This window comes from Helianthus annuus, chromosome 16, assembly GCF_002127325.2.
Source record: "Helianthus annuus cultivar XRQ/B chromosome 16, HanXRQr2.0-SUNRISE, whole genome shotgun sequence".
NCBI lineage: Eukaryota > Viridiplantae > Streptophyta > Magnoliopsida > Asterales > Asteraceae > Helianthus > Helianthus annuus.
This window is the reverse complement of record NC_035448.2, coordinates 165301587-165327744: the sequence shown is the minus strand read 5'-3', so window position 1 is coordinate 165327744 and position 26158 is coordinate 165301587.

Below are 26158 nucleotides of genomic sequence, written 5' to 3'. Positions count from 1 at the left end.
TATTCTCATTTGAAGAAATTAATTCTTGATTTAATTATGGCTTCTGCTAAACATGGACATTATTTTGAGACTCACACCATTATTGTGAAAAGTAACATTTCTATTAAGTATGTTCTCAGGAAAACTGAAATAGCAGGTAGAATGGCAAAGTGGATAGTCAAGCTTAATGCATATGACATTAAGTTTGAACCTAGGACTGTCATCAAGTCCGAAGCTTTAGCTGACTTTGTGGCTGATTTCAGTAGTGATCTACAAAGGGAAGCTGAATTAGAAGTTCAACAACTTGAGAAGACCAAGGATCCTTGGACACTCTTCATGGATGGAGCTTCAAATGTTAAAGGAACTGGACAAAGCACACAACTAAAATCGCCACAGGGGGACATTATACCCCAATCCATTGCATGTAAATTCCAAACCACTAATAATGAGGCAGAGTATGAGGCCTTTATAGCAGGTTTGCAATTAGCTAACAATATGAGGATCAGGTATCTTCAAGTATATGTAGATTCCCTATTAATTACTAATCATTATAACGGTTCTTACACTGTCAAATATGAAAAGCTAATCAAGTACTTAGAAATGATCAGGAAACTGGCAGATTCTTTTGCTTTTTTCAGTCTATCACAGGTACCCAGGGAAGAAAATAACTAACCTTGGATCATTCCTAAAGATGCCAGAAGATGTGAAAAATACTCATTACCCATGTTTTAACTCCTGCAATTGAGGATCACATAGCCATGGAGATAATGAAGGATCCTGCAATCATACATGGTGATCCTGCACAGTCGAATTCAGGATCCTGGATTCCTCCAATCCTAAGATATATACAACATGGAGAGATCTCTACAAGACAAAATCCTAAAGCTTTCAAAGTCAAGGAGACTGTGGAAACCACACTGGGGGCAAAACACTATTCTCAAGGATCCTTAAAACAGGATACTATTGGCCTACCATGAAGACGTATGCTGTGGAGTACACAAAGAAGTGCGATGCTTGCCAAAGACACAGTAATATTCTACACCAACCAATATAACATCTGCATCCTAAGAAGAAGCTTTCGCTCAAAGTCAGAATAAAGGAAATGGCCAGTTATGGCTGGAGCATACAACAAGAATTACAGGATTAGAAGATTTCAAGTTGGTGATTTTGTGCTAAGAGAAGCATTCCAGAACACTACAAATCCTTCCGATGGCAAGCTAGAACCAAAGTGGGAAGACCCCTATCTAATTGAAGCTGAATCAGGAAAGGGGGCATATCATTTGTTAACAATGGATGGTGATCTCCTACCAAGAGCTTGGAATGCTGTTCATTTCAAAAAAAAAAAAAAAAAAAAAACTTTAAGTAAGAAGGATCAGGGATCCTCAGCGATTCCGGTATTCTGATCCAGGATCCTCAAAGGATATATGATTCTACATTTGGTAACACGTTACTTTCATTTTCATTTTCATTCATTTTTATTACTTATCATAAGTTAAAGATGTTAATCAGTTAACATCTATTCTCACAAAGTTTAAGATTTTGCAGACTTGTTATCATTTTACAGAAGATCAAAGTGGTTGGCCAACCCTCCAAAGTTTTGGGCTTGTCCCCAGTTTGGGCTTGTCCCCAGTTCTCGCCAGTAGCGCACGATGATCCTGATATAGTTCACGTCTTTGGGACCAGTACCCACTTTCGGGGCTGACAACCTCATCGTACTGGCTATACCCAGGATCCTACGTATAATGGTAGACGTACCATACATCCGTTCCTAAGGTTTCTAACGTTTTCACGTTAGCTAAGGTTTTGACATTTTCATGTCACCAAGTTTGGATAGTCGCCAGTAAGGGCCATACTCCAGTTTACATACGATCTTTGGGCCTGTCCCCAGTTATCCTTTGGGCTTGTCCCCAGTTATCCTTTGGGCTTGTCCCCAGTTATCCTTTGGGCTCGTCCCCAGTTATCCTTTGGGCATGTCCCCAGTTACTAACTTATCTTCTATATTGGCTTAGTCCCAAGTTATGTTCTATTTTTCAGGTTTTCGAAGTTAAAACAATTAAGGATCCTTAATCCTTAATATCCATTAAAATTTCATTTACGGTTATCCTGATTAAGGTTAGGATCCTAACTTGGATTCTCAGGTATGATCCTTGACTGTTTTGATTACATTCATTATTTTGAATAACCCTTACACTTTGACAAGTAAACCTATGATCCTCAAAATTAACTACTTTTTGAAGTTATCAACTATAGGATATTTGATCTTGGATCATATCCTAAGTTTCCTAACTTTTCTTACTCAGAGAAACATAAATCAAAACAATTGGAAATTAAGAGGATAAACAAGGGTAACAACACAAGATAAGCCAAAAGAGATTAGAGTTATTTTATTAACAAAGGTTTAAAACCCTTCAAAGTTGTCAAAATTGCCAACCCACGTTTCTACCAGCAAAACGTGGCCCGTCCACATGGGTTGGCAAAGGGTGTCCATTGTTTGTGCGGTCATAGCATGCAGGAAATTTAAAGGCGTCAGGATCACAATGGCTTCATTCCCTAAGCAGAGGATCCCTCCACCATTTGCAATCCTACCTATTGTCTGAAGGATCATGGATCCTTAATCCTAACACTATTGTTCAAGTTACAGACCATAATTGTTTCTAAAAAACATCAACAAACCACAAAAAAATTGGGCTCCGGCTAAGTCTCGAAATTTCTATCATTGCCCAATCCTGCAGCTCAATCCTTCGCTACACCATCACCACCAGCTCCACTTGCCTCTCCAGCATGATCCTTGCCAGCACCTTCAAGCATCGGGATCTCCTCAGCCTCCTCATCATCCTCCAACTCTGCCAGCCTCGCCTTCCAGCCCTCCACATCCCATGTGCTTTTGTCGAAGGCAGGATCCTGAGCCTCCATAGCCATCTGCAGCTGGACCTTGTACATGGCTATTGCAGCAGAGACCTTGGCATCCTGGGTGATCTCATGCTTCTCGTAGTCAAAGTTAATCACCATCTTGGCAGCATCGTCCTTAGTGGCCCGGAGCTCCTTCTGAAGGTCAGCCATCTTAAGATCCTTCAGCACACCCATTTGTTGAAGATCAGCAATCTGGCGATCTTGATCCTCGACGTGGCCAACATACGTCTCTATCTCAGCAAATTTCTGCAAGGAAAACAAGGCATGATATCAGAAACAATCCTCAAAACTATCAGGATACGCAAGCAGGGGCAGTGATCCTTACCTCAATAAAGTAGTCCAGAAATTGTTGGCGGAGCAGGGGCAGACCTTGAAGATCCTCAGCTTCAGAGGCTTTCCTCTTCTTGCCTCCTTTCCCTCTAACAGGTACCTTGGGGACAGAAGCACTGGGGCTAGCAGGAGTCCTCTTCCTTGCAGATTTGACGTTGGTAAGATCATCGATGCCGAACTTGGTAGCAGACTTAGAGGATTTTCTAGCACCTACACAACCAAAATAAGATAAGTATTCTAACTGAATTTGAAATCCTACACAGAATTACTTTTTAAATCAGGATACTTACTTGACATTGTGACAGAGGCAGATGATACTTCTTGAGAATCCTGGGTGGCAACCTGGAAAGTTCTTATCTCCGGATCAAGCTTCTTGAAGGCCAAGAGTCTCTCTTTTGCAGCAGGAGTCAACTTCAGATGTGAAACGGAGATAGCTGCACGACAAGAAAACAACAGAATATCAGTGATCCTTCTACCAAGGAATATGTTCTATGGTGATCCTTCCAGGATCCTCTATCCTACCTTGGGTAGCCCACTCCTTGGGCAAATCCTTCCTGTTAGGGATGGTATCTCTCCTAACAAAAAAGAATCACCGCTTCTAATTAGTATCATTCTTAGTAACCTTGAAGATTGGATGCTCCTCCCCGGGTCTACGTTTGAACAGATAACGATGGGAACCAAAGGTGGTCAGATCGTATAGCTCACCCAACTCGGCCATACCTAAGTCAATCCCCTCTTGCTCGATGATCCTTTCAAGGGTAAACAAAACCCTCCAGATCATCGGCATGGCCTGGACGTAAGATATGCCGGTCAAGGAGAAGAATGCTTGAGTAAAGGCTGGAAAGGGATACGTATAACCTATGGAAAACAGGATCACAGGAAAGGCAACCCATGAATCGGAGGTGTGGTCACTCAGGGCAGAGGAATCATAAGCTCTGAACACCGTATTTGCAGGAAAACAGCACCGAATTCCTATCAATCTGAGGATTAGCAAAGATACAGCGTTCTTTAGCAGAGTTTGTGATGATCCCTTGGCTCTTAAAGGGGCTTTCTTTCTGTTGATCCTTGGCAGGAAAATTCCGGAGCGACATACTGAACGAGATATGAAAAACAGAACAAGAGAGAAGAAGATAAAAAGGAGAATACCTGGTTGATCTTCTGAATACGGTTATAAAGGGAGTTGCTTTGAATTTAAATACATTCGATCCTATCCCTATTTCTATTTATAATGATGATTTGTGCAAGGCTGTCACTTCCATGACGTCAGATCGCAACGGATAGCTCCATCTTAAACGGCTATATCTCCGTTGAGTTAGTTATAGATAAGATTCAACAAAATATAACTCGTTTATATCACATAAAAACTCCTTATATTTTGGGGGCAATTGTTAGGGCTGGATTTTTATGACCTATGATCCTTACATGTTATCCTAACAAGTGATCCTTGTTTCCTTGACAGATAGTGATCCTCAGAGGAGCTTCAGGATCAGGATCACGGATCATCCTAAGGATCCTCATACTAACGATTGTTCTCTTTATATTTAATGTTGTTTTGCAGGAATTACGAGTTGGACCTGGTCTTGGCAACGTAATCAAGGAATCCTCCACGCTAATCTCGCACACGTATTACCAGAAATAGACGATGTGGAGAATATGGAAACTTAGCACAATTCAAGGGCAATTAGTTAGGCTAAATTACTTCTATTTCTAAAGGGGTAACGAGCTAGTAGTTAGCTAATTTACCTAAAATACGACCCCATACACTTATATAAAGGCACTCTTTGGCATTTGGAACACACAACACGTTTCTTACACACTCTAGCACACCACACCACAGCAATCTTTGTACCTAGCTCGTTACCATCCGAAGTTGTAAACATCATTTGTTATATTGAAGTTTGGTGATCGGTAGTTTCCATCACCCGAGGTTTTTTATGCCGGAGATCATTGATCAAGGGCTTTTTCCTCGTATAAATCCTTGTGTCACTTGCATATTTTACTTTAAAGTGATCCTTTACTTTATTCAACAAACCAAGCATCATTCCCCGTTTACATAAAGTTTGGTTGCATTATCCTTGTGTGATTTTTGACCAAAACACTTCATACCAATGCAGACCATTGCTTCCTCTGGTCCCTCGGTTATGCCAGAATCCCGCCAACATGGATTCACATCTGGAATTCCAAACTTGAATCATTCAGGAGAGATACCGAAGAGGTTTCAGACATCAAATCTGGTTGCTTATGCAAGGGCTTTGGATCCACACTTACCGGATCAACGTTAAAATGGCTGCTAAGTCTTCCTCCTTACTCTATTACTTCATTTGCTAATCTAGTTAATTTGTTTAATAGCCAATTCTAATGCAGTAGGAGATTTGAACGATTAACTAGTGATTTATATAGGGTAACTCAAGGTCATAATGAATCACTTAGAGATTACATAATTAAATTCAGTAAAGAATCCTTAGAAATCCCTAACTTAGATATTGCTACAGCTCTAGAAGCCTTTAAAATGGGTTTGCTTAGGGATTCAATGTTCTATGATGATCTTGTCATGACCCCTTGTAGGAACTTAGATGAGGAAAGAAACAGGGCCCTTAGGTTCATCCGTTTAGAGGATGACAAAAGGATCCACGAGAGATTGTCAGGATCCTCAAAGCAAGACAAATAAGGATCCTATCTCAAGGATAACTGATCCAAGCAATACTCCATGCATGACAACCAGAATGTGCATGCTGTGGAACAAGAGGAAGATGATGAGGATTATCCTCCTGTTTCTGAATATTGTTTTCCTGCTGATAATAATGAACTAATCCTTTCTATGCAGAGTTTAGGTGACAAGGTTAGGTGGCCAAGGAAGAATGACAAACCAACTGCCACCAAAGACGAATCGAAATGGTGTGCTTACCATGGGGATTCTAGTCATCTCACAGATGAGTGCATAGCATTAAGGAAGGAGATAGGTTATCTTTTGAGCAAAGGATACTTGAAGGAATTGCTCGGAAGGAAAAAGTCAAGGATCAAGTATCCTGAGAAAGTTCCTGAAAAAGCTCCTCCTCCACCATCCGATGCTTGAATCATCCATTTCATCTCTGGAGGTTCTCAGCAGCTAAGAGACGTGCAAAGGAAACAAAGATTGAGAATGGGGGCAGACCTGTTCGGACCTCCGTCCTTACCCAGCAGAAAGTGATATCATATGATGAGGATAACTGTGCGGACATTCAGGATCCTCATCACGACGGTGTAGCTATTACATTATTTATATCTAACCATTTTGTTCGCAGGATTCTCATTGATGGGAAAAGCTCAGTGAACATAATCCAGTTGAATGTCCTCAATAGAATGGACATCCTTGAATCCGATATTGTCCAAAGATCATCTGTCCTTGTGGGATTCAGTGGAGAGACAAAGATTACATTGGGGGACACCAAACTTCCTATCTACATAGAGGGAGTGAATTATGTTAAAAAAATTCTATGTTATTGATTGCTTATCTTGCTGTAATGTTATCTTTGGCAGGCCATGGATACACGATATGAAGGCAATCCCTCTCAACATATCATCAATGTGTCAAGGTCCCAACTCTATGAGATATGGTGAAGATAGAAAGTGATCAGCAGGAGGCAAAGAACTGTTACACTTCTTCAATGAAGCCAGCCTCTAAGGAGCAAGACATCATGGAGGCAAGAGAGCAAGACGTCAAGGATATTATGTTGAACCCAGAGGATCCTGAATCTAAAATTTTTATAGGATCTGGGATCCTAGATAGTATTGAGCAGGATTTAGTATCCTTCTTGGAAAAAAGAAAATCTACCTTCGCTTGGAAACATGAAGATATAACAGGAGAAAGTTTGCACTTGAAAGGAATGCCATTATCCAAGAAGAGGTAGACAAATTGCTCAAGACAAGTTTGAGTGGATTGATAAGCATGAAGCTGCACTTAAGGTTCTTAAGGATTATCTATCCTCAGCACCAGCTCTCCTGATGAAACCAGAAAATGGAGAATTGTTATCCTTATACTTAGCTATTTCAGCTAAAGCAGTAAGTGTGATCCTAGCTAAGGATCATGAAGGCTCTCAACATCCGGTATACTATGTAAGTAAAATTCTACTTGATGCTGAGGCCAGGTATTCTCATTTAGAGAAATTAATTCTTGCTTTAATTATGGCTTCGGCTAAACATAGACATTATTTACAAACTCACACCATTATTGTGAAAACTAACCTTTCTATCAAGAATGTTCTCAGGAAAACTGGAATGGCAGGTAGAATGGCAAAGTGGATAGTCAAGCTTAATGCATATGACATTAAGTATGAACCTAGGACTGTCATCAAGTCCAAAGCTTTAGCTGACTTTGTGCCTGATTTCAGTAGTGATCTACAAAGGGAAGCTGAATTAGAAGTTCAACAACTTGAGAAGACCAAGGATACTTAGACACTCCTCACGGATGGAGCTTCAGATGTTAAAGGAACTAGACAAAGCACATTACTAAAATCGCCACAGGGGGACATTATACCCCAATCTATTGCATGTGAATTCCAAACCACTAATCATGAGGCAGAGTATAAGGCCTTGATAGCAGGTTTGCAATTAGCTAACAATATGAGGATCAGGTATCTTCAAGTATATGTAGATTCTCTATTAATTACTAATCATTATAACAGTTCTTACACTGTCAAATGTGAAAAGCTAATCAAGTACTTAGAAATAGTCAGGAAACTGGCATATTCTTTTGCTTTTTTCAGTCTACCACAGGTACCCAGGGAAGAAAATGCAGAAGCTGACACTTTAACTAACCTTGGATCATTCCTAAAGATGCCAGAAGATGTGAAAAATACTCATCACCCATGTTTTAACTCCTGCAATTGAGGATCACGTAGCCATGGAGATAGTGGAGGATTCTGCAATCATACCTGGTGATCCTGCACAGCCGAATTCAGGATCCTGGATCCTTCCAATCCTAAGATATATACAACATGGAGAGATCCCTACAGGACAAAATCCTAAAGCTTTCAAAGTCAAGGAGACTGTGGAAACCACACTGGGGGCAGAGCACTATTCTTAAGGATCCTCAGAACAGGATACTATTGGCCTCCCATGAAGATGTATGTTGTGGAATACACAAAGAAATGTGATGCTTGTCAAAGACACAGTAATATTCTACACCAACCAACATAACATCTGCATCCTAAGAAGAAGCTTTTGCTCAAAGTCAGAAAAAAAGGAAATGGCCAGTTATCAACAAAGAATGGCTGGAGCATACAACAAGAATGTCAGGATTAGAAGATTTCAAGTTGGTGATTTTGTGCTAAGAAAAGCATTCCAGAACACTACAAATCCTTCTGATGGCAAGCTAGCACCAAAGTGGGAAGACCCCTATCTAATTGAAGCTGAATCAGGAAAGGGGGCATATCATTTGTTAACAATGGATGGTGATCTCCTACCAAGAGCTTGGAATGCTGTTCATCTCAAAAAATACTTGAAGTAAGAAGGATCAGGGATCCTCAGCGATACCGGTATTCTGATTAAGGATCCAGGATCCTCAAAGGATATATGATTCTACATTTGGTAACTGTTAGGGCAGGATTTTTAATGACATGTGATCCTTACATGATATCCTAACAGTGATCCTTGTTTCTGTGGCAGATAGTGATCGTCAGAAGAGCTCCAGGGTCAGGATCATGGATCATCCCAAGGATCCTCATACTAACAATTGTTCTCTTTGAATTTCATGTTGTTTTGCAGGAATTACGAGTTGGACCTGGTCTTGGCAACGTTATTAACGAATCTTCCACGCTAATTTCGCACATGCATAACCGGAAATAGACGTTGTGGAGAATATGGAAACCTAGCACAAATTACGGATAGTTTGTTAGGCTAAATTTACTTCTATTTCTAAAAGGGGTAACGAGCTAGTAGTTAGGTGACTTGCCTAAATTCAACCACACACACTTATATAAACTGCACTCTCGAGCATTTGGCAGAGGACGACACATTTCCTACACGCTCTAGCATACTACACCATAGTGATCCTTGTACCTAGCTCGTTACTATCCGAAGTTATAAAGATTCTTTATTATATTTGAACATGGTGATCGGTAGTTTCCATCACCCGAGGTTTTTTATGCCGGAGATCATTCATTGATCAAGGGCTTTTTCCTCGTATAAATCCTTGTGTCACTTGTGCAATTTACATTTAAGTGATCCTTATCTTTATTCATCATTTCAAGCATCATTCCCTGTTACAGAGAGTTTGGTTGCATTATCCTTGTGTGATTTTTGACCAAAACAGTTTGGCGCCCACCGTGGGGCAATGGGTGCTTCATTCATAAGAAAGTTTTCCGTTGGTGATCATTCCGGATCATTGCATATGAATACATGGCTTCATCGGTGAAGAATACCTCTACTGCGATGTCTGCAGTCAATTCATCTCTGGGCATTCCACCTTTGCCTCCACCACCAGCTGGATCTCAGAAAAATGCTGAGAAGAAACCAACTCCTATTTTCTCTAAACCTCCAAGTTCTTCTGCTTCCTATACTCCCACTACTAGTGACATATTTACTTTGATTTTGCAGATGAGAGATCATATACAGCAACAGGACAAGACCAATGACAGGATCCTCAAAGAAATCGGAGATCTCAAGAAACAAAAGAAAGCGGCAGAGGATCATTCTCCACTGGTGCCCAAATCTTTGAATTTTGACATTCCGGTGATTACTTCTCAGCCATCAGAGGTTCTAGATATTCAACATGTGGGTGGACCAAGAGGAGTGCACTTCGGTTCAGCAATAGTGACTCAGGCATCAGGTTCATATTTCCAGCCAGCAGGATCCTATCCTCAGCATATGGGATCTTTCATGAATTCAGGAGCCTACTCAGGAGCACAGCAGGTTCAAGGATCCTCCTTTGTTCCAGGATCATCCCAGGTTTAAGGATCCTCCTTTGTTCCAGGATCATCCCAGGTTCAAGGATCCTCCTTAGTTCCAGGATCATCCCAGATTCAAGGATCCTCCTTTGTTCCAGGATCATCCCAGGTTCAAGGATCCTCCTTTGTTCCAGGATCATCCCAGTTTCAGGGATCCTTCCAGATGTCAGGATCCTTGAAGAGTTTGTAAACAGGAAGTTCAGATGTCCATCAGGGATATTTTATTCCAATGCAGACCATTGCTTCCACTGGTTCCTCCATCATCCCAGAGTCCCAACAATTTGGATTCACATCCGGTGTTCTTAACTTGAACCCAATGGGAGGTAACACTTTTAATAATTCTCTTACCACTAACCATGGATTCATGCAGGATGCAGGTATCAACCATGCTATGGCCAAAGATGTAACACCCCGAAAATTTACGTCCAATAATGTATTGACACGTGTCATAGACTTTGCATATGCAAAAACAAACTTTAGAGGGACTAAAGTTGACAAACGGTGAAAACTATGGAACGTAAGGGTCCAAAGTGTCAACAATGGATAAATAGACTCTATAATAACCCTACATAATGTTTATGACCTTAAACGGATGGATCATGGATCATACGAAGCGGAAATTGCACAAAAGTGAGGAATTACAAACTATAGGGGCTAAAAGTGTCAACATGTTGAATTTATACCTCTGAGTGAACTTTTGGCAGACCCGAAGCTTTGTAATGCTAAAATATACTCACTAGAATATGTGGTAAAAATTTCATGAAGTTTCGTTATCGAATGAGAAAGTTATGGCCAAAACCGTACTTGAGGGGTTAAAAGCGTCAACGTCGAATTTCATGGCTTTTCGGGTGAGCGCAAAGTTATCCGAGGACATTACCATGTTGGTAAATGTCCCAAGGTTCTTAAAAACCAAGTTTGGGGGTTTACGAGTCAAAATAAATAGCCGAAACCTCGCGCGCAAAGACAGGGACCAAAGCTGCCATTTTTAATCAAAGTTTGGCAGCCCCAGGTGCAGAATTCGCGATCAGCTGCTGTTAAGTCCGAATTTTTGAGTGTTTGACAGCTAATATCACCTCCCTTATGCACCAATGGATGGACATGCAAGTATAGACACATGTAGACTCCTTACAACATCTGATTTCCTTTATAATTCAGATCAAAGCTCACATTTTGGGCACTTGAGTTAGAGAAACAAGAACATAGCAACTATCAAAATTTCACAAGGCTTCTCCAGGGATAATCTGATCGACAAGGTAGCCTCCAAGTGTTTTCTAGGCTTCATTAGGACCTTTGTGAGCATTCATATCATTCTATAATTCGTTCTAGCTTTGATTATTAGCAAAAAGTCAATCCGTTATTCATATAGTTTGACTTTTCGATTAAACGAGTTTGGCTCTGTCATTTCTCAAATTAAAACCACTTATAAGTTGGTATTTATGTGGGAAACAAACCCTCAAAAGGGCCTTCTCTGATTCCCACTCTAAGCATGCTATTTGTCGAGTCAAAGATGTTCTTAAAAAGTCAACAGAAATCGTTTTTGCGAAATATAGCATAAATGGTAATGTAGATAACATGCAATCAGTTTGATCATAAAAAATAACTTATAATGAATATAAGAATGTGTTTTATCATAATCAACTCGACAATCTTTAGTATAAACTCGGATCGGAACCGAAAGTCTTATAAAACGACTTTTTCGTAGACTATCGATTCGGATCCGTGCATGCATGTTTGAGATCTGTATTAGAGTGTATTTTTGACCATTTTTATTTATGTATAACTTTCTGGAATTTTTACATCTTGAGTCTATGCTTAACCGATTCATATGCGTGTTTCCGATTATGCTTAAAAGTTGACTATTTTGCCCTTTTTGATATAAAACGTGATTTTTGGAAAAGTGAAAGAGTAGAAATCTTTATTATTAATTTATAAACTTGCACCGAAAATTTGAGATCAGTTGGTGGTCCAGATTTTGAGTTATGGCCGATAGCGTAAAACTATATCTTTATGTTAAATAAACGGCGCATTTAGCGTATAACCTATTTCAGGCCACTTTTCGATATAAAACTTTTTACCCACTGATGTTATATAATATTCTGGGATTTTTGAAGATTTTTATTTAATTGTTGGCTGATCGGATCATACGTCGCTAAGTCGATTCGGTTAATGCCGGTTTTGACCGTTTAAGCCATAAAATGAGTTTTATACATTCTTTTGACCCCAAACCTTTTTCTACTGATTTTATTTGTTAAATAAATTATTTTGGGCATTCTGGAAATATAAAAGTCTCAGCTTTCTTTTAAAAACCCGGAAACGGCTCTAAATCGCATTTTTTGCGTTTTTAGCGCATTGTAAGCGTTATACTCATATTAAACATATAAGACTCATACCTACTGATGTATTTAGCATATTTTCATATAATAACAGTAAGTATAAGATTTTGAACTCAGATTTCCAGTTTTGACGTTTTTCGCCCTTGTGAAATTACTAAAATACCCCTACGGTGCATAGTTTGATTTTAAATGATAAGTTTTGTCTACGGGTCATACCCTACTGTTATAACATGACAAATTAAGTATATTTACTGTATAATTCAGACCCGTAACTCAGATTTCCAAATTGACTCTTTTATAATCTTTTAAATGACCAAAATGCCCTTATGAGGCGTAAATTGAGTTTAAATCCATTCGGGGCATAATAGAACATAACTTGCTGATATTATATCATATTTAAAGCATATTATCTCAGGGAACTTGCATATGACTCTTTTGATTACCTGTAACGCCCTTTTAGCGTTCGGTTCGGTTTATGTAACTAGTTTGCATAAATTGACCGAAACGGGTCAAACGTTATCATTTTTATCTCAAAATCCAGAATGTATTTAGTATACCCATATTATACAAGTATTCAAACTTGTCGGGTCTAAATCACATTTTATCCGGTCTTTCGCTTAATCGTGCGCTTGAACCGTATCGTCCTTAAAACTAACCGGTCTAAGCTTAGGCTTAAATAAAGACCCGTTAGGAATCTAATAGGTTATTATAAACCTCTGTTCCAGAATAGGAGAACCAGTAAAAGCTATCTGTACTTGCTTGGTGGTATACGGCTGAGATTGAATTTATATTTAGCTCAGGTAAATACATTTTGACTTATTTTCCCTATACGGGCTTGGGGTACGGTATATAGAATACCGCTTGATCGAGCGTTCAAATCTTGCACCCCTGGGTATGCAATTGGAATAGTTTGTCCGACTCGTTTAAACAGTCTTGTTTTACTTTAAGCATTTGGGGGGTTATTGACCGTGTCCCGGATATCCTTGGCATTATCTTACGAGATGGCCACGACTAGAGCACGGGGTGTAGGCGTACACCCGTCGTGTATAACTCTTTAATGTGGTGTGTCTACTAATCTTTAACCCGGACAGAAGATCCCGGGCTACCAAACGTACGAGTAGCATGTAATTCGTTCACAAGTTTATACTGCATAATTATCCCGAGTTATAAAAATGTTTTTGCCATATGCATTTAAATAAATTTTCAATCATTTTCAAAATGAGTCAGTTAACTTGTATTTACCAGTGTAAACTGACGTATTTTCCCAAAAGGTTAAGTGCAGGTACTACACGTACTAGGTTGGCTGTCTCCTAGAGCGTCCACAATAGTCTCGCAAGCTCGGACGACAATAACTGTTGAACAATTATCTTATTTTATTTGATCCGCCTGTGGATCCGTTTCAACTACATATGATATTTATTATTACATTTTATTTAAAGTTGAAATGAATCTATTCTGCTTCCGTTGTGCATTATTATATTGTGTTGTTTGTCTATGATGACGCCAACCACGTCACCTTACCCCACACCGGGCCCACCAGTGACACGTGGAGATCGGGGTGTGACAGGTTGGTATCAGAGCCAACGCTAAGTGAATTAAACACTATCCTAATGTGTTTAATCTCAGTGACACGATTGCACATACTTGAGTCTAGACTTAACATAGGAATACTCCCGATTCTAATCTGGAATTTATTGCTTCCAATTATTTTATATATTGGATACGTCGCCAAGCGAAGGAGCCGTAATAGGAGTTCTCCACACCCGGAGCCCCGAGATGCTGAGCTTCGTACCACGGCTAAAATGAAATGAACATCCAAGGAGAAAGCATTCAGAAATAAAATATCGAGGAAGAGACTCCTTTTACTGAAGATCGTTTCCTTAGAGGTCTTTATAACGGTATTTATCTTTTGGTCCCTTTGAGGACAACATTATTTCCTTTAAATTCCTTTTAGGACAATTCAGTATTTTTAAAATCATTGGAATACTTTATCAAAAATTTCTTTTATTCGATATATAAGAATATAATATATGAAATAAATTAAAGTAACATTCCTTTTTGCAAGATCTACCATTATTATAAGATGGCAAAATCTAAAAAGGGCCAAGACCTAGCTCAGGTGTCATTTAAGACAGAGCCAAGATGGTATCTCCATAATTAGATTCATATCCATAATTAACGTCTCAACTTAGGATTGATCCGCGTTATGTTAAAAAGAGAATCTTAGGGGTGAAACCTAGCCACGTGTCGTCGCAGACATGGCCAAGATGGTAGAACCTGTCAAAAAAGATTCCAAATTTATGTTAACATTTGAAAGTGTGTTAACATGCTGGGCAAATTGTGATGCAGTATAAATCACACAGGCCAAATTTGAAAATTGGGATTTATTAAAAATTCCCTGTAAGTAAAATAGCCATCCATTAAGGATGAAGTGCCTACGGGTAATAAATAACGTCCTCTGGGACTAAGAGACAGTAGAAGTCTGCAACTCACTGTCAAGAAGGGTAATGAACTGTAACTCAGACCCAAATACCTCGATTCTGTGGAAATCCTGGTTATAAATTAAACTTGTCTACGTGACTAGGCTTTTATGCCATAGTTATATTTTAAATAAATGTAGGATAATTATAATCCTGAATAAAATAAATATCATTCTTCTCCTGCCAGTATTTATATTAAAAAGAGTCTCAAAGGGTATAACCTAGCTTGAATGTCGTTAGGGACCTGGCTAAGATGGTAAGACCTGTTTAAAGAGATTCAGATCCTTATTAAACACTTGAAAACGTGTTAACACTCCCGACAACAGTGATACGATAAAATCACGATTGTCACCTTTATATTAGGAACTTCCAAACCCCTTAATTAGCCTATATGATCGATAGGAATCATGGCTAATAAACGTCGAACATGATGTACACATCTAAACATCCACCTGGGATGTATACCTACGGGCAAAGATGCATACATGAAAACGATAGTTATATTTCATAACTTCTTGTCAAGACAATGAATTATGAAATTTTCCGATCCAAAGGAATCATTGATTATGTTTTAAAATTTCCCTAGTGACAAGGCATCTGTGCCATCGAAAAGTCCTATGGAACAAGCCGTTGTGCTATATAAGATGTCACTATGACATTGACAGTCATGACTTATGTCCCCTGTCTAGTAAGTATAAAGGATTTTATTCCATTTAAACGCCAAGGATGGCTTATTTAAAAACCTAGGCAAAACATGATCAAATAAACTTAATACTATCTATTGGCCTATATGGTTTGTTGCACCATGGCTATTTAAATTATCAAGTTCGACAATTCCCTATAACTAAGTAAGCTATTACTTCTTGGTTTGTAGCCTTCGAAGCATCATCATGGCCGACCCCTCTGAAACTCCCAATCATCCAATTAATCAGAATAATGATGCAAGACTGAATTTATCGGGGACCGAGTTACAGACTATGATAGATACGGCCGTAAACAACGCTGTGGACCGTGCGTTGAAGGAACACAAGCGAAAGTCCAATAACACCCCGAGTAAGGGTTGTAAAAAGGGTAAGGCCAGTTCAAACTATAGCCAGTTCAAGCCAAAGGAGGCAAAACCCAAGTGTAAAACCTGCAAAAGAAGACATTGGGGGCAGTGTCGATTAAACCAAAAGATAAAGCAATGTGGCATCTGTAAAAGAGCTGGCCACCAGTCCCACGAATGTAGGGACATGAAGGATGCAAAATGTTTCAGCTGTGGTGAAAAGGGGCACATCAGTACTAATTGCCCTAAGGCTGCCAAGAAAGGAGCAGCTAGGTCTGGAAAGGACTCGAAAGACAACCGGTAGTTAGATAAAAAGCCCAAATGCAAAACCTGTAGGAAAAACCACCTCGGGAAATGCAGATTTGAATCCCGGCCTTTACTCTGTGGAATTTGCAAGTCCAAGGAGCATAAGACCTTGGATTGCAAGAAGTTTAGAGACGCAACCTGCTACGGTTGCAAAGAAATAGGGCACATCAAAACTAACTGCCCGAATAAAACCGAGAAGCCTGGAAAGACTAAGAAGAACAACGCTGGAAACTCTCAAATGGATGCTCAAGAAGCTAATCAGGATGCCAATATCGCAACAGGTAATTCCTTTATCAATAACGCTCATGCTAGAGTAATACTTAATTGAGGTTCAGATAAGTCTTTCATAGACAATGGATTTTATAAATCTTTGAATCTGCCTGTTAAAAAACTCTAAGCGTTAAGTATAAAGTAGGATTGGCCAATGGTACCCCAGAAACTGTTTCAAATATCAGATGGATATATCCGTTAGGAACCATCCTTATCCTCTATCCTTGTTTCCGCAGTATAGGAACTCGGCATAATAATAGTAATGGATTAGTAATCCTGTAACCAAATCTATAGTCAAGGTAATGAGAAGCAAGTAGTTATCAAGAGTTTTATATTAAGCCCTTGGCAATTCAAGGAAGACTCATGGTAAGGACTGCCTGAGCACTTGTTGAATCTGGTATTTAATACCAAAGCTTCGAGTAGGGAAAACTCGTATAAGGCAAACAACGGTCGCAATGCTAGAGATGCGACAAATGTTATCGGTGCATCGAGAGTAAACCTCAATATCAAGGGAGTTAATCTCCAAATCGGTAATTAACGCAGCCATTGGAAAGGCTGGGAGAAGAGCCATGAAAAGGATCGAGGAACTGAATGTTGTTTGCTGTTTGCTCTAAAACACATGTCGCTGCTCATGAGAAGAACTTTATTCGCGCTTCAAATGCGAAGAATGAACTCAGCAAAACCATAAATGGCAAGGAGCCCATTCTTTTTGGATGTATTTAAAAGTACTTCGTCTCGGGGAAGTCCAGAGACTTCAATGAGTAAAAAGGGGCCATCGATTGCAGGAAATTAATTGATGAAGTAGAAACCATTAGGTGCATCAGTGGTTAAGTTGAAAAGAACACTGTAATGTATGCATCACAGCCGTTCGATGGTAATACCCTTAATTAATAAGGACATTAATGAAGTCCACAAGAAAGATTCTCTTATACACTATGGGATGGGCCAAGTGTTAAGGACCTTATTAGAGATATCTATTATTCGCATCGAAATGGAAAAAGATGGAATGAGAATTTTCTGACTCTCACCACAAAAGTTTAGACTGTCGACAGTAGGTCGCGGATCGTAATTCATTGGCTGAGATAGTACCCTATTCCAATTACCCAAAGCCTAAGCTTAATGCAATAGTTATTTGTGGTTAGCACCGGCGATAAGAGGGCACATTAAGGTTCAAAGCCTGCTTGTCATAAATCCATTATGGATCTACCTCAGCTACTCGCGTTATATAGATTTAGAAATAACCAGTCAAAGCTAAGACTGCCCCAAAATTGTTAAAGATTCTGCAGCTGAGTTTGAAAGGATTAAGAATAGAGGCGTTTAACCCTCCCGATTAATGATTAGAGGCAGTTCGCATTAATAATGATATTAGACCAATCCCCTATTGTGATTTTTAGTACTGAGAAATTTCGTTTGGGTTCAGGTGCGGATAAGTTTCTCATAAAACCATAAGCTTAGTAGACTTTTAGAGAATATTCCGTAAGAACCCCAGATATTAAGTGTAAGGTAAAACTTACAAGCAAGATCGTAAGAACCATTTCTTCTGTTCCCATCAGAAACCTTCAGCCGTAAAATTTTTGAAGTATCTTCTCTATGGAGGAAGTGCGTCGGCATATACAGTTGATATCTCTTTAATCTCAATCGATTACGAACACCAGACGGTATGATAAAAACGCCATATGGGGATTTGTGTATCTTAATATGTCCCATAGATTGCTTCCATGCCTGATCAGTATGGAGGTTTAATGCATGGGACCACAAAGATGTTCGGATGGTCATATGGTACTAAAGTCAACTAATGGTATTCAAAGAAGATACCCAGAATGGAAGTTTTCATGCAAATGTTCCCGATTAAGGAAATTCGTGGACTTATAACATAAATGTGTCATTTATATGACTCGAGCGATGAGGGATGAACTGGAGTCTGAGATTCGGAAAATCTCTGTAATCTCCTTGTATCTTGATTATCTTCTTCTAAGATTACCCTGTTTACCTCTTGAGAGGCAAGTAGAGTTAAGATTTATATCCCATTTAGGGTTGTTCTATTATGAAACCTTCAAGGTAGCTAGTGCCATCATTGGATAATTCGAAACCCAATTAAGTAAGTTTTAAAATAAAGGATTCATATAGCCTAACTCGATATCCTGAAGAAATCAGTATCGTTAATTAAGAAAGACGGTTCATTTTGCTTATGCATGAAATACCGCAACCCCAAATAGGCAACAATTAAGAATTTCCATCAGCTGCCCAGGATCGTCGACTGTTCGACTAACTGTGAGAATTAACTATCCCTTAGGATTAGTCTTAAGTAATGGTTGGAATAACCATTTCACAATTAAGATAAGCTTTTCTATAATAATTGATGTATAAGTATCAAGGCTACTCCTTTGGGGACCTTGCTTAGATGGAATGTTGATTATCTATTGTAAATAGAAGATTGGTAAGTCCAATCATCCGGTCTGATAGTTACCTTGGAAACAACGAATAAGATCAGGCAAATCCATGATCATCTGTAAGATTGCCAGTTTTGGCAGAAAAATCGAAGAGTTATGAAAATAGCAACCCTCCTAAGTCCTTGTTAAGAAATAAGGTTCATCAAAGACATCACTCTGGAAGGGTGTGCCAAATTAATAAGTATCAGGCTAGTTAAACCCTGATTATATATATAAAAATCATTCGAAGGAATCGAATGTATCATAGATCATATAACTTATGAGCTAAAAGCCTATTTAAGGAGCTCAGAGGAGCTCGCAATGTATTGCACCCTAAGGATTAAGGGATATGTTTCGCCAATAAGCCAAAAGGCACTATCACATAACGGTTGGAAGACTTGTGATATTATGATAAACCCGTATCAAATGCGGATCCAAGGCGCAAAGATTTTCACGTCGAAGTAGGTGGAAAAGTGTTACTTAAGGTATCGCCCTGGAAGGGGGTAATGCGATTTGGTAAGAAAGGCAAGCTAAGCCCGAGAAACAAAGGACCTTTCGAGATTGTCGAACGTGTCGGGTCAGTCGCTTATAAGTTAAACTTGCCTGAAGAGCTTTGCGCTATTCATAATGTGTTCCACATCTGTAATTTGAAGAAGTGTTTCGCGGACGAATCACTGGTTATACCGCATACAGATATACACATAGATGAGAGTTTGAAATTCGTGGAAAAACCTTTGTCGATTGAGGATCGACAGGTGAAGAAGCTTCGAAGGAAGCATATACCTATTGTCAAGGTCAAATGGGATGCCCGTAGAGGTCCCGAATATACGTGGGAAGTAGAATCCACGATGAAAGAGAAATATCCTCATTTGTTTCAGTAAATCTCGAGGTCGAGATTTCTTTTAAGGGGGTGAGGATGTAACACCCTGAAAATTTACGTCCAATAATGTATTGACACGTGTCATAGACTTTGCATATGCAAAAACAAACTTTAGAGGGACTAAAGTTGACAAACGGTGAAAACTATGGAACGTAAGGGTCCAAAGTGTCAACAATGGATAAATAGACTCTATAATAACCCTACATAATGTTTATGACCTTAAACGGATGGATCATGGATCATACGAAGCGGAAATTGCACAAAAGTGAGGAATTACAAACTATAGGGGCTAAAAGTGTCAACATGTTGAATTTATACCTCTGAGTGAACTTTTGGCAGACCCGAAGCTTTGTAATGCTAAAATATACGCACTAGAATATGTGGTAAAAATTTCGTGAAGTTTCGTTATCGAATGAGAAAGTTATGGCCAAAACCGTACTTGAGGGGTTAAAAGCGTCAAGGTCGAATTTCATGGCTTTTCGGGTGAGCGCAAAGTTATCTGAGGACATTACCATGTTGGTAAATGTCCCAAGGTTCTTAAAAACCAAGTTTGGGGGTTTACGAGTCAAAATAAATAGCCGAAACCTCGCGCGCAAAGACAGGGACCAAAGCTGCCATTTTTAATCAAAGCTTGGCAGCCCCAGGTTGTGAATTCGCGATCAGCTGCTGTTAAGTCCGAATTTTTGAGTGTTTGACAGCTAATATCACCTCCCTTATGCACCAATGGATGGACATGCAAGTATAGACACATGTAGACTCCTTACAACATCTGATTTCCTTTATAATTCAGATCAAAGCTCACATTTTGGGCACTTGAGTTAGAGAAACAAGAACATAGCAACTATCAAAATTTCACAAGGCTTCTCCAGGGATAATCTGATTGACAAGGCAGCCTCCAAGTGTTTTCTAGGCTTCATTAGGACCTTTGTGAGCATTCATATCATTCTATAATTCGTTCTAGCTTTGATTATTAGCAAAAAGTCAATCCGTTATTCATATAGTTTGACTTTTCGATTAAACGAGTTTGGCTCTGTCATTTCTCAAATTGAAACCACTTATAAGTTGGTATTTATGTGGGAAACAAACCCTCAAAAGGGCATTCTCTGATTCCCACTCTAAGCATGCTATTTGTCGAGTCAAAGATGTTCTTAAAAAGTCAACAGAAATCGTTTTTGCGAAATATAGCATAAATGGTAATGTAGATAACATGCAATCAGTTTGATCATCAAAAATAACTTATAGTGAATATAAGAATGTGTTTTATCATAATCAACTCGACAATCTTTAGTATAAACTCGGATCGGAACCGAAAGTCTTATAAAACGACTTTTTCGTAGACTATCGATTCGGATCCGTGCATGCATGTTTGAGATCTGTATTAGAGTGTATTTTTGACCATTTTTATTTATGTATAACTTTCTGGAATTTTTACATCTTGAGTCTATGCTTAACCGATTCATATGCCTGTTTCCGATTATGCTTAAAAGTTGACTATTTTGCCCTTTTTGATATAAAACGTGATTTTTGGAAAAGTGAAAGAGTAGAAATCTTTATTATTAATTTATAAACTTGCACCGAAAATTTGAGATCAGTTGGTGGTCCAGTTTTTGAGTTATGGCCGATAGCGTAAAACTATATCTTTATGTTAAATAAACGGCGCATTTAGCGCATAACCTATTTCAGGCCACTTTTCGATATAAAACTTTTTACCCACTGATGTTATATAATATTCTGGGATTTTTGAAGATTTTTATTTAATTTTTGGCTGATCGGATCATACGTCGCTAAGTCGATTCGGTTAATGCCGGTTTTGACCGTTTAAGCCATAAAATGAGTTTTATACATTCTTTTGACCCCAAACCTTTTTCTACTGATTTTATTTGTTAAATAAATTATTTTGGGCATTCTGGAAATATAAAAATCTCAGCTTTCTTTTAAAAACCCGGAAACGGCTCTAAATCGCATTTTTAGCGTTTTTAGCGCATTGTAAGCGTTATACTCATATTAAACATATAAGACTCATACCTACTGATGTATTTAGCATATTTTCATATAATAACAGTAAGTATAAGATTTTGAACTCAGATTTCCAGTTTTGACGTTTTTAGCCCTTGTGAAATTACTAAAATACCCCTACGGTGCATAGTTTGATTTTAAATGATAAGTTTTATCTACGGGTCATACCCTACTGTTATAACATGAAAAATTAAGTATATTTACTGTATAATTCAGACCCGTAACTCAGATTTCCAAATTGACTCTTTTATAATCTTTTAAATGACCAAAATGCCCTTATGAGGTGTAAATTGAGTTTAAATCCATTCGGGGCATAATAGAACATAACTTGCTGATATTATATCATATTTAAAGCATATTATCTCAGGGAACTTGCATATGACTCTTTTGATTACCCGTAACGCCCTTTTAGCGTTCGGTTCGGTTTATGTAACTAGTTTGCATAAATTGACCGAAACGGGTCAAACGTTATCATTTTTATCTCAAAATCCAGAATGTATTTAGTATACCCATATTATACAAGTATTCAAACTTGTCGGGTCTAAATCACATTCTATCCGGTCTTTCGCTTAATCGTGCGCTTGAACCGTATCGTCCTTAAAACTAACTGGTCTAAGCTTAGGCTTAAATAAAGACCCTTTAGGAATCTAATAGGTTATTATAAACCTCTGTTCCAGAATAGGAGAACCAGTAAAAGCTATCTGTACTTGCTTGGTGGTATACGGCTGAGATTGAATTTATATTTAGCTCAGGTAAATACATTTTGACTTATTTTCCCTATACGGGCTTGGGGTACGGTATATAGAATACCGCTTGATCGAGCGTTCAAATCTTGCACCCCTGGGTATGCAATTGGAATAGTTTGTCCGACTCGTTTAAACAGTCTTGTTTTACTTTAAGCATTTGGGGGGTTATTGACCGTGTCCCGGATATCCTTGGCATTATCTTACGAGATGGCCATGACCAGAGCACGGGGTGTAGGCGTACACCCGTCGTGTATAACTCTTTAATGTGGTGTGTCTACTAATCTTTAACCCGGACAGAAGATCCCGGGCTACCAAACGTACGAGTAGCATGTAATTCGTTCACAAGTTTATACTTCATAATTATCCCAAGTTATAAAAATGTTTTATGCCATGTGCATTTAAATAAATTTTCAATCATTTTCAAAATGAGTCAGTTAACTTGTATTTACCAGTGTAAACTGACGTATTTTCCCAAAAGGTTAAGTGCAGGTACTACACGTACTAGGCTGGCTGTCTCCTAGAGCGTCCACAATAGTCTCGCAAGCTCGGACGACAATAACTGTTGAACAATTATCTTAATTTATTTGATCCGCCTGTGGATCCGTTTCAACTACATATGATATTTATTATTACATTATTTTTAAAGTTGAAATGAATCTATTCTGCTTCCGCTGTGCATTATTATATTGTGTTGTTTGTCTATGATGACGCCAACCACGTCACCTTACCCCACACCGGGCCCACCGGTGACACGTGGAGATCGGGGTGTGACAAAAGAGCTGCAAAAACTGAAGGATATGATATCAAGTGTTCCAGGGCTGGTCAAACCTATCCCGGAGATTGCAGATGGAAGCCATAAGATATCTCGTTTTGCACCACCAATTTGTGATGCTGAGATACCCAAAAGATTCCATATTCCAACTATGAAGCTGTATGATGGTTCAACGGATCCTGAGGAACACATAGCACAATACAGGGAGAAGATGGAGATCAATCCGATTCTAGAAAGGTTAAAGGAAGCGTGCCTATGCAAGGGATTTGGATCCACTCTTACTGGATCAGCTCTCAAATGGCTGCTAAGTCTTCCCCCTTACTCTATTACTTCATTTGCTAATCTAGTTAACTTATTCAATAATCAGTTTTCTTGTAGTAGAAAATTTGAACGATTGACTAGTGATTTATATAGGATAACTTAGGGTCATAATGAATCATTAAGGGATTATATAACCAAATTTAGTAAAGAATCCTTGGACATTCCCAACTTGGATATAGCCACGGCTGTTGAGGCCTTCAAAATGGGATTGCTTAGGGATTCATTGTTCTATGATGATCTTGTTATGACACCATGCAGGAACCTAGATGAAGTAAGGACTCGGGCACTCAGGTTCATCCGGCTAGAGGATGACAAGAGGATCCAGGAGAGACTAGCAGGATCCTCAAAACAAGAAAAGCAAGGATCCTCGTTCAAGAACAACAAATTCAAATCCTATAACAGAACTGACAACCAGAACGTGCATGCTGTTGACCAAGAAGAGGATGATGAGGATTATCCTCCAATTTCTGAATATTGTTTTTCTGTTGATAACCATGAACTAATCCTTGCGATGCAGAATCTAGGAGAAAAAGCCAGATGGCCCAGAAAAAATGACAAACCGACCGCAATTAAAGACAAATCAAAGTGGTGTGCATACCATGAGGATTTTGGGCATTTAACAGAGGAATGCATCGCATTGAGAAAGGAAATTGGATATTTGTTGAGCAAGGGGCATTTAAAAGAATTGCTAGGAAGAAAAAAGTCAAGGACTCAGGATCCTGAAAGGATCCCTGAAAAAGCTCCAGCCCCTCCGGTAGATGCACAAGTGATAAACTTTATTTCTGGAGGATCAGACATCTGTGGTACATCCTTCTCAGCAGCTAAAAGGCATGCAAAGGAAGCTAAAATGGATAATGGAGAAAGACCTATTCGAACATCGAGTGTCTCGGAAGGAAAAGTCATAACCTTTGATGAGGAAGATCGCGTTGACATCCAGGATCCTCATCATGATAGTTTAGTTATTACTCTTTTCATTTCTAACCATTTTGTCCGCAGGATCCTTATTGATGGAGGAAGCTCAGTAAACATTATCCAGCTAGATGTTCTGAAGAAAATGGGTATCCCTGAATCAGATATCACACCAAGATCCTCCGTGCTTGTGGGATTTAGTGGCGAAACTAAGAGAACCCTTGGGGACATCAAACTCCCAATTTATGTGGAAGGATTACATAATTATCAAAAATTTTGTGTTATTGACTGTTTATCTTGTTGTAATGTTATCCTTGGCAGGCCCTGGATACACGATATGAAGGCAGTCCCATCCACCTACCATCAATGTGTGAAGCTCCCTAGCCCTTGGGGAATAGTCAAGATCGATAGTGATCAGCAGGAGGCTAAGGATTGTTATACTTCATCAATGAAACCAGCCTCGAAATCAAGGGAGCAATAGCAATTAAAGTATCCTCCAAGGGATGTCTTGGAGGCAAGAGAGCAGGATGTGGTCGAAATCCTCATGGATCCTGATGATCCTGAATCCAAAATCTATATCGGATCAGGGATCCTTGGCAAGATGAAAGAAGACCTTGTATCCTTCCTCAGAAGAAGAAAGTCTACCTTTGCATGGAAACATGAGGATATGACAGGTATATCTAAGGATATTATCACTCATAAACTTGGCATTGACAGGTCATTCAAACCAATCCATCAAAAAAGGAGGAAGTTTGCACCAGAAAGAAATGTCATTATCCAGGAAGAGGTAGACAGATTGCTACGAACAGGTATGATTAGAGAAGTAAAGTATCCAAGATGGCTGGCCAATGTGGTTATTGTTCAAAAGAAAAATGGAAAGTGGAGGGTATGTGTCGATTTCACTGATTTAAATAAGGCATGTCCCAAGGATCCTTTCCCATTACCCCACATTGACTCCATGGTGGATGCAACAGCGGGTCATGAACTGTTAACTTTTATGGATGCTTCATCTGGATTCCAACAAATTCAGATGGAACCATCTGACCAAGAGGATACGACTTTTATGACCCCAACCGGTTTATATTGTTATATTGCTATGCCGTTTGGATTAAGGAATGCAGGTGCAACATATCAAAGGCTGGTGAATATGATGTTCAAGGATCAGATTGGACAGACTATGGAAGTGTACATAGATGATATGGTGGTGAAATCCATAAAAGCTGAGGATCACCTAAGAGACTTGGAGGAAGCATTTGATATCCTTGACAGATATAACATGAAGCTTAATCCTTCAAAATGTCACTTTGGTGTTAAAGCAGGTAAATTCTTAGGATATATGGTAACCAAAAGAGGCATTGAAGCAAGCCCGGAACAAATTAAAGCATTGGTGAATATCAAATCTCCTGCCAACGCTAAGGATGTGCAAAGGCTAACAGGCAGGATAGTAGCTTTAAACAGATTTATATCCAAATCCTCAGAGAAGTGTAAAGATTTCTATGATATCCTAAG